The sequence below is a fragment of the Rhamphochromis longiceps genome, linkage group LG16 (assembly GCF_057381845.1).
Source record: "Rhamphochromis longiceps isolate RC_006_pf linkage group LG16, R_longiceps_female_GT1.1, whole genome shotgun sequence".
Classification (NCBI taxonomy): domain Eukaryota; kingdom Metazoa; phylum Chordata; class Actinopteri; order Cichliformes; family Cichlidae; genus Rhamphochromis; species Rhamphochromis longiceps.
In genome coordinates this window covers 11627320-11636979 of record NC_140572.1, presented here as the reverse complement: position 1 = coordinate 11636979, position 9660 = coordinate 11627320, and positions in this window count along the sequence as shown.

Below are 9660 nucleotides of genomic sequence, written 5' to 3'. Positions count from 1 at the left end.
GTAAAAATGGTGCAACTTCAGTGATGTGGAACTGGTTTGGTGTTTGTCCATCAGATACACGACAAAGCACATTTTTTTGCAGAACATGCAAGCGGCCGTCGTTATTGTTGTACAGTGGGGCAAAAAAGTATTTAGTCAGCCACCGATTGTGCAAGTAATTTGCACCAGAGGTACACTTCAACTGTGAGAGACAGAATGTGAAAAAAAAATCCATGAATTCACATGGTAGGATTTGTAAAGAATTTATTCGTAAATCAGGGTGGAAAATAAGTATTTGGTCACCTCAAACAAGGAAAATCTCTGGCTCTCACAGACCTGTAACGTCTTCTGTAAGAAGCTTTTCTGTCCCCCACTCGTTACCTGTATGAATGGCACCTGTTTGAACTCATCATCTGTATAAAAGACACCTGTCCACAGCCTCAAACAGTCAGACTCCAAACTCCGCCATGGCAAGATCTCATCCCGTGGGGTCAGAATGATCATGAGAACGGTGAGCAAAGATCCCAGAACCACACGGGGGGACCTGAATGACCTGCAGAGAGCTGGGACCAAAGTAACAAAGGTCACCATCAGTAACACACTACAACGGCAGGGAATCAAATCCCGCAGTGCCAGACGTGTTCCGCTGCTGAAGCCAGTGCATGTCCAGGCCCGTCTGAAGTTTGCCAGAGAGCACATGGATGATACAGCAGAGGATTGGGAGAATGTCATGTGGTCAGATGAAACCAAAGTAGAACTTTTTGGTATAAACTCAACTCGTCGTGTTTGGAGGAAGAAGAATACTGAGTTGCATCCCAAGAACACCATACCTACTGTGAAGCATGGGGGTGGAAACATCATGCTATGGGGCTGTTTTTCTGCCAAGGGGACAGGACGACTGATCCGTGTTAAGGACAGAATGAATGGGGCCATGTATCGTGAGATTTTGAGCCAAAACCTCCTTCCATCAGTGAGAACTTTGAAGATGAAACGAGGCTGGGTCTTCCAACATGACAATGATCCAAAACACACCGCCCGGGCAACAAAGGAGTGGCTCCGTAAGAAGCATTTGAAAGTCCTGGAGTGGCCTAGCCAGTCTCCAGACCTCAACCCCATAGAAAATCTGTGGCAGGAGTTGAAAGTCCGTGTTGCTCGGCGACAGCCCCAAAACATCACTGCTCTCGAGAAGATCTGCATGGAGGAATGGGCCAAAATACCAGCTACTGTGTGTGCAAACCTGGTAAAGACCTATAGTAAACGTTTGACCTCTGTTATTGCCAACAAAGGTTATGTTACAAAGTATTGAGTTGTATTTTTGTTATTGACCAAATACTTATTTTCCACCCTGATTTACGAATAAATTCTTTACAAATCCTACCATGTGGATTCATGGATTTTTTTTTTCACATTCTGTCTCTCACAGTTGAAGTGTACCTCTGGTGCAACTTACTGACCTCTGTCATTATTTTAGGTGGGGGAACTTGCACAATCGGTGGCTGACTAAATACTTTTTTGCTCCACTGTATTTGTCGGATTAAGACGCTCTTAAATCTGGCAGTAATCTGGGTCCTAAACTCCGTACGCTTCAGGTCAAACGAACACTACAGCATCACTGAGAGTTAAAAACTGTCTAAATTCTTTCATCTTTAATAAAACGATCAGCATTGCTGCTTTAGCCAAAAAAGGGTGTAGATTGTGTGTGTGAGCACCCGTGTGTACACCTGTGAGCATGGACGCGCTTGTTTTTAAAAGGTTCCTACATGTAATGATCTGCTAGAGGGTGTGGGGAGCCACAGCCCCGTCCTCCAGGGCATGAAGCAGGTATGGAGGAGATCAAAACTCCAGACAGCCAGAGGCCCCCAGAACACAAGAGACCAAGGAAGACCAACAGAGGGGCAGCTGCGCCACTATCCCAGAAAGAGCTGAGGAGAGTCCCAGATGAGGGCTCACTCAGCAGCCGCGGAGCATAAGCCAGGGGGGGTTGCAGTGACTAACCCGGGAGCTCCGCCGGCAGCCAGCTGCGCCAGAGTCACTGAGCCCCAGGCCGAGAGGCCAAGGGACGCCCATCCCCGGACACAAAGACCCACCAACGCACCGATGTCTAAGGATGTCTGCCACTGGCAGGGGAAGTGGGAAGGGGGGGATAGGCCTCCATACCTTGGAAGGCCTGAGATGTCCCCAGAGAGGTGGCGTCTGATACCCGACCTGGCATATGGAACCAGACATACAGGCACACACAGATACAAACATCCGTTCCCACCCTCATGCTCTCATATGCAATTACTTAACACTCACCCAACGTGGAGACAGACATGTAGAGACACACAATGTACACACAATCACACTCCCCAAGCGTACTCTAAGCCCGGGTCTAGGTACCCTTGCCCCTGGAGGGGGAAACTGCATCCAGACCCAGGTGGTGTTACCCTTTTCCCTGCGGTGGGGAGATGCAGACTGCCACGAGTCCGCAGCAGCAGGGAGGCCCCACTTTCCAGACCGCAATCGGATGGCCAACTCCTCCTCCTAGCCCCCCCGCTCCATCATGGCCGCAGAGAACGGGGGTGTGAGAAGACTCCAAACCTCCCTCTGCCCGCTCATATGTAGTGTTGATGCATGTGTGTTTTAAGGTGCATTTAAAACCCAGGAGGACATGGAGCTACCTGCCAGAGAGCAGCAGGTAAGCGCATAGCCCCTCCTGATAGCCCTCAATGTCTACGTGTATCTAAAATTGAGAGGTGGACAACGACACCAGGGGTGAGGTTGTACACCCTGATGGTAATTTGGAGTCCGTGTAGCGTGCCCACCCCCAAGATCCTATATGTATGTGTTATGAGAGTGTGAGTAATGTGAATGTCAAAGTTGTGAGATAAAATTGAGGCACAGGCAGCCAGAAGGGGACAGGGGGGGGGGGATGCCTCCCCTGCACCCTGGTGACACACCTTTACCCCAAGGGCAGCTCCCCCGCTGACCCCAGTAGGCACCCCCATACTCTGCAACCCGCCAGGAAAAGGTGCCCATGCCCATCTGAACCGGGGCCCAGTACAGCAGCGCCGCCCGGCCCCACAGAGCCCAGGACAGCCCACCCGACCCCACCACAGAGAAAACTGCACCCACCCCGTCATCTACTCATCTTCCAGACTGCATGAGACAATAGACGCCCAGGCTGAGATCTTCCTCCACCTCTCCTATATCTCCCCCTGCTGCAGAGTGAGTTCCTGAAGAGAGGAGAGCTCCTGCAAGATGTAACAACCTCCCCCACCAGTCGAAGAGCCCCCCAGGTGGCTCGATGCACTGGCGGCACCCTGCGCCAGGGCTGGGCCCCCATACACTCACCCACCCACAACTCCGGCAACACACCAACCAGGACACAAGCCCCCGAGGCCCAGCCAGGGCCCCAGCCGGAGCACCCCCACAACCCCATGTCCGTCGCGGACCCACCCCGGGGCAGCCAGGCTACCAGGTCAGTAACCCACGTCCGTTTTTAGCAAGACCATCATTTTTATAGCGGCAACCCTTCCCATGAGTGATATGGGTAGACATTTCCATCTAGCCAGATCACCTTCTACTTTCTTTAAAAGTGGGATATGGTTTAATTTAGTTAGATCTGCAAGCTTGGGAGAAACATTAATACCTAAATATTTTATATTTCCCGATTGCAGTGGTGTAGAAGAAGAATTATGGAAGGAGCGATTATTGGAAGGACTGTAGATTTTGACCAGTTAATTGAGTAATCTGTAGGGGTGCAACGATATTCGTATCGATATTGAACCGTTCGATACAGTGCTTTCGGTTCGGTACGCATATGTATCGAACGATACAACATTTGTAATTTATTTTATCAACTTTCCTTCTGACGATGCTGTCTGTGTTGAGCGCTCAGTGAATCTGTGTTCGACTACTCCGCCTAGGCTGCACTGTCGAGCGCAGATCCACTGAGCGCTCCACACAGACAGCATAGTCAGAAGGAAGAGCGCAGGGCACCTCCCCCACCCTCATTCAGATCTGGCGTTTGGAATTATTTTGGTTTTCATGTGACGTATGACCCTGAAGGTAAGCGAGTCATGGACTAAAGTAAAACAGTATGTTGGATGTGCCATGCAATGCTCAATTACATGGGTGGGAACTAGTGTGTTAGCGCAGTTAGCTCGTTAACGTGTTGGCCGTCTAGCCCCATGCACGGGGCGATCGGCGGTAGCTCGTTAACGGAGATTTGCCGTGTTGTGGTGTTAAGGTCATTTCAACGAGATTAACCTGAAAGCACTAGTGGGAACACAACGAATATGACTGCACATTTACGCCGACATCATCCTAGTGCAAAGACAAAAACAACAAGCATGCTACTAACTTTAGCCGAGTCATTTAGACAGCTGTTAGCACATGATTCTCCTTATGCTGCTGAGAATATAGCCCAGAAGAAGCGGATAGTATAGCTTTTATTTTGGAAAGAGACATTTCTCTGTAATAAACTCTCTTTTCCAAAGATGCATGATTCCTCAATCAGATACAGGGCTTGCAATATCGCTAGCCCGACGTCCCGGAGCTAGCGATTTTTTCAGTCGGGCTACCAAAATCTATCTCTTCCCTGCCCGTTGGGCTATTGTAGGAAGGAAAAATATATGTCAATGCTTTTGCATTCTTTCAGAAATGTAGCTGGGTAATTATGTCATTGGCATCGGTGAGCCACTGTCAATATGTGACATATTGAAATCGCGTTTGAATTTGCGCTTGTTTTTTTGCTTTCACTTTGCAATCGTGCGAACTGTGTATAGAGAGCGACAGCACTGATCTGTGAGTGATGATAATTTGCGCACCAATTCCTCTGACATCGTCTTATTAATCGTTAGCTTATATGCAAACATGACAAGTGAAATCTCCCGCAGCAAGCTTAAACATGTGAGAGGTTGATCGCGCAGAGAATCGCTGAGCTTATGTGAGTGCGCGTGTAAAAGCAGCAGTATATATATTTTAGTTCTGCTGAGCCAAATAAGACAGGTCAGGGTGAAGAAGTGACAGCCAAAGAAAAGCTTACCACAAAACGGAGAAGTTATGACAAATCAGACTATGAGGCAAAAAGAAAGTGCAGCTTTATGGTTTCATGGACAAAAGAATTTCTGTGGCTGCAATATGACGAGCTAAATAACTAGGGCTGCACATAAGTGGTCCGCAGGTGCGCATTCGCTGTCAAAATAAAAAACACGCACAAGGGTTAGGGTTAAATTTAAAAACTGTACTTTTGAGTTAAAATATATATTTATAATTTTAATAAATGACAAATTAAAAAGGCATGAACATTTTTTTTGTATCGAAAAAATATCGAACCGTGACACCAAAGGATCGAACCGAACCGAACCGTGAATTTTGTGTATCGTTGCACCCCTAGTAATCTGATATTCTTGCAAAAGAGTTTAACAATTCCATCACCCCAGAGATATTGGTTTGTGAATTTTGGAGAAAAAGTAACACATCATCTGCATAAAGGCTGATCTTATGTTCCACGTTCTTGCATTTTATGCCCTTAATTACTGAATTCTGTCTAATTGCTGCTGCTAGTGGTTCAATAAAAATTGCAAACAGTGAAGGCTCAGAGAGAGAAACTCTTGTCTAAATTAGAGGCATTTTCACTATGTCCTTCGCTACAAGTGAAAAACCTGGGTGTTATTTTTGACTCTGAGCTTGGTTTTATCCCACATGTTAAACATGTAACCAAAATTGGATTTTATCATCTAAAAAATATAGCCAGAGTTCGCCCTATTCTCTCTCAGGCCAACACGGAGATGCTGATGCATGCTTTTATTACCAGTCGCATTGATTACTGTAATGCCCTGCTCTCTGGTCTTCCTAAGAAGAATATTTCAACTTTACAACTTTTGCAAAACTCGGCAGCTCGTGTGCTGACGAGGACCAGAGGGCGGGCCCACATTACACTGGTTTTAGAATCGCTGCACTGGCTCCCCGTGTGTTTCAGGATCGATTTTAAAGTTCTTTTATTGGTTTTTAAATGTCTTAATGGTCTTGGGCCTTCTTATCTCTCAGATCTGCTTTTACCATACGAACCCTCGCGGACCCTGAGGTCCTCTGGTGCTGGCCTTTTGATTGTCCCTAAAGTCAGGACACATACTCACGGAGAGGCAGCTTTTCAGTTGTATGGTCCACGTCTGTGGAACAGCCTGCCGGAGGAGCTCAGGGCCGCAGAGAACGTACATGTTTTTAAGAACAGGCTCAAGACCCACCTTTCTAATTTAGCTTTCACCTAACGTTTATTTATTTTATGCTTATTTATTCTATCCTGTTATTCTATTATTAATTTAGACTTTACCTAATAATTATTGATTTTATTCTTATTCATTTTTTAATCTTCTTACTCTATTTATATTTATATTTATATTTATATTGTATCCTGTTCTTATTTATTTAATCATTTTACCCTGTATATATCCTATTGTGTCATATCTCCAGTGTTTCCTCGGAGGGCGCTCTCTGCACCGGGGCTGTGATCAACTGTGGCTGCTGGGTTTCTGGGGGTCCTCTCAGCCTGGCTGGGGGGCTCCTTGGCCTCCCTCCTGCTGTGTGCCCAGCCTGGAGGCTGCGGTCTGTGGCTCCCGGTGCAGACGGCTCCCTGTTATAGTGTTTCCTCACTTGGCTCATGCGAGCCCAGCCCAATTTTTACTCTTTAAGTGTGCGCGTGTGTGTATGTGTGTGTGTGTGTGTGTGTGTGTGTGTGGGGGGGGGGGATATGTGTGTATTCACATCATTTATGTCAATGAGAGTGTGGGGAGTGAGTTGGAGGGTGGGGTGGGCTGCTTTTAACTATGTAAAGCACTTTGTGCTACATTTTTTTTGTATGAAAAGTGCTTTATAAATAAAGATTGATTGATTGATTGATTGATTGATTGATTGATTGATTGATTGATTGATTGATTGAAGGGGAGAGTGGGCATCCCTGCATGGTGCCCCTCAGGAGACAGAAGCTGGAGGATTTTTGGTCATTTGTTTTGTCACAAGCTGTTGGGGAATTGTATAATATTTTTAACCAGTTAATGAAAGAGGATCCAAAACCAAATTTGTGTAAAGTTGCAAATAGAAATTTCCAGTTAACTCTGTCAAATGCTTTTTCTGCATCTAAAGAGAATATTGTAGTTTCTAGGTTTTTACTGTATGAGTAGTCTATCAAATTAAGTAATCTGCGTGTATTTGTTGATGAGTGCCTACCTTTTATTAAACCAATTTGGTCAGGATGAATTAAGAGGGGGGTTATTTTCTCCAGTCTCTTTGAGAGAGCTTTGCAGATTATTTTAAGGTCTACATTTATAAGGGATATTGGACGATAGCTTGAGGGATATACAGGGTCTTTGCCTGGTTTTAGCAGGAGATTAATGTTTGCAGATTTCATATTTGATGGAAGTCTGCCCTTTTCTTTGATTCCTAACAACGTTCTGTAAAAAACTGGTGCTAGAATCGTCCAGAATTCTTTGTAGAATTCAGCAGGAAAGCCGTCTGGACCTGGAGCCTTATTATGGGGCATGCTTATCAGGCTTCCTGGAGTTCACCTGCTGTCAGTGGTGAATCCAGTGCCATTGCTTGAGTGTCTAATAATTTTGGAAGAGTTATGTTGTCTAAAAACTGATCAATTTCCTTTTTAGATGGGTTTATTTGTGGTGAATACAATCTTTTATAGAAATCCCTGAAAATGTTGTTTATTTGTTTCGGGTCATATATTGTGTTCCCAGATGGATCTTGAACAGCACCTATAGTTGTTTTTTCTTTATTTGTTTTTAGCTGGTTTGCTAGAAATTGACCGGATTTATCACCATGTTCATAATTTTGTAAGCGTAGTTTTTGTACTAAGATTTTTTTTTTTTAATCAATTATCTCATTTAATTCTAGTTTTGTTTTGTGTATTTTGTTCAATGTTTCCTGATCTTGGTGGGACGCGTAGGCTTCTTCTAGGGATTTGATGTTTTTTTCTAATTCCTGAATATTTTTGTTTTCTTTTTTCTTTTTATGTGATGAGAAAGAAATTATTTTACCTCTCATCACAGCTTTCCCTGCTTCCCATAGAACAGAAGCTGATGTTCCGGGAGTGTCATTATAGTCTAAATATGAAGTCCACTCTTTGTTAAAATATTTAATAAAGTCTTCATCTTTAAGCAGGGATGTATTAAATCTCCAGTTTTTACTTGGCGTAGTATTATTCTTGTTCATTAGTGTTAAAGATACAGGAGCATGATCGCTGACAGCTATAGGGTGAATCTCAGTGTCTGAAATGCCACTCAGCAGTGAGCTACTGACCAAAAAATAATCCAGACGAGAGTAGGAGTGATGAATATGTGAGAAAAAAGTATATTCCTTACTGGTGGGGAGAAGGGAGCGCCATGCATCGCAAAGACCAAGGTTGCTCATATACTGTTTGATTATATTTGTGGACTGCCAATTGCGCTGAGTTCCTGCTGTATTGAGCCTATCCATTTCTTCATTTAGTCCAAGGTTGAGGTCACCTCCAAGAACAAGTGTGCTATCTCAGTGTTCAGAGAGTCCACTGAAAAAAACGTGAAAGAATGAGGGTTCATCAACATTTGGACCATACAGGCAGTGCAGAATTATTAGGCAAATGAGTATTTTGTCCACATCATCCTCTTCATGCATGTTGTCTTACTCCAAGCTGTATAGGCTCGAAAGCCTACTACCAATTAAGCATATTAGGTGATGTGCATCTCTGTAATGAGAAGGGGTGTGGTCTAATGACATCAACACCCTATATCAGGTGTGCATAATTATTAGTCCTGTCCTTTCCTTTGGCAAAATGGGTCAAAAGAAGGACTTGACAGGCTCAGAAAAGTCAAAAATAGTGAGATATCTTGCAGAGGGATGCAGCAGTCTCAAAATTGCAACGCTTCTGAAGCGTGATCATCGAACAATCAAGCGTTTCGTTCAAAATAGTCAACAGGGTCGCAAGAAGCGTGTGGAAAAACCAAGGCACAAAATAACTGCCCATGAACTGAGAAAAGTCAAGCGTGCAGCTGCCAAGATGCCACTTGCCACCAGTTTGGCCATATTTCAGAGCTGCAACATCACTGGAGTGCCCAAAAGCACAAGGTGTGCAATACTCAGAGACATGGCCAAGGTAAGACAGGCTGAAAGACGACCACCACTGAACAAGACACACAAGCTGAAACGTCAAGACTGGGCCAAGAAATATCTCAAGACTGATTTTTCTAAGGTTTTATGGACTGATGAAATGAGAGTGAGTCTTGATGGGCCAGATGGATGGGCCCGTGGCTGGATTGGTAAAGGGCAGAGAGCTCCAGTCCGACTCAGACGCCAGCAAGGTGGAGGTGGAGTACTGGTTTGGGCTGGTATCATCAAAGATGAGCTTGTGGGGCCTTTTCGGGTTGAGGATGGAGTCAAGCTCAACTCCCAGTCCTACTGCCAGTTTCTGGAAGACACCTTCTTCAAGCAGTGGTACAGGAAGAAGTCTGCATCTTTCAAGAAAAACATGATTTTCATGCAGGACAATGCTCCATCACACGCGTCCAAGTACTCCACAGCGTGGCTGGCAAGAAAGGGTATAAAAGAAGAAAAACTAATGACATGGCCTCCTTGTTCACCTGATCTGGACCCCATTGAAAACCTGTGGTCCATCATCAAATGTGAGATTTACAAGGAGGGAAAACAGTACACCTC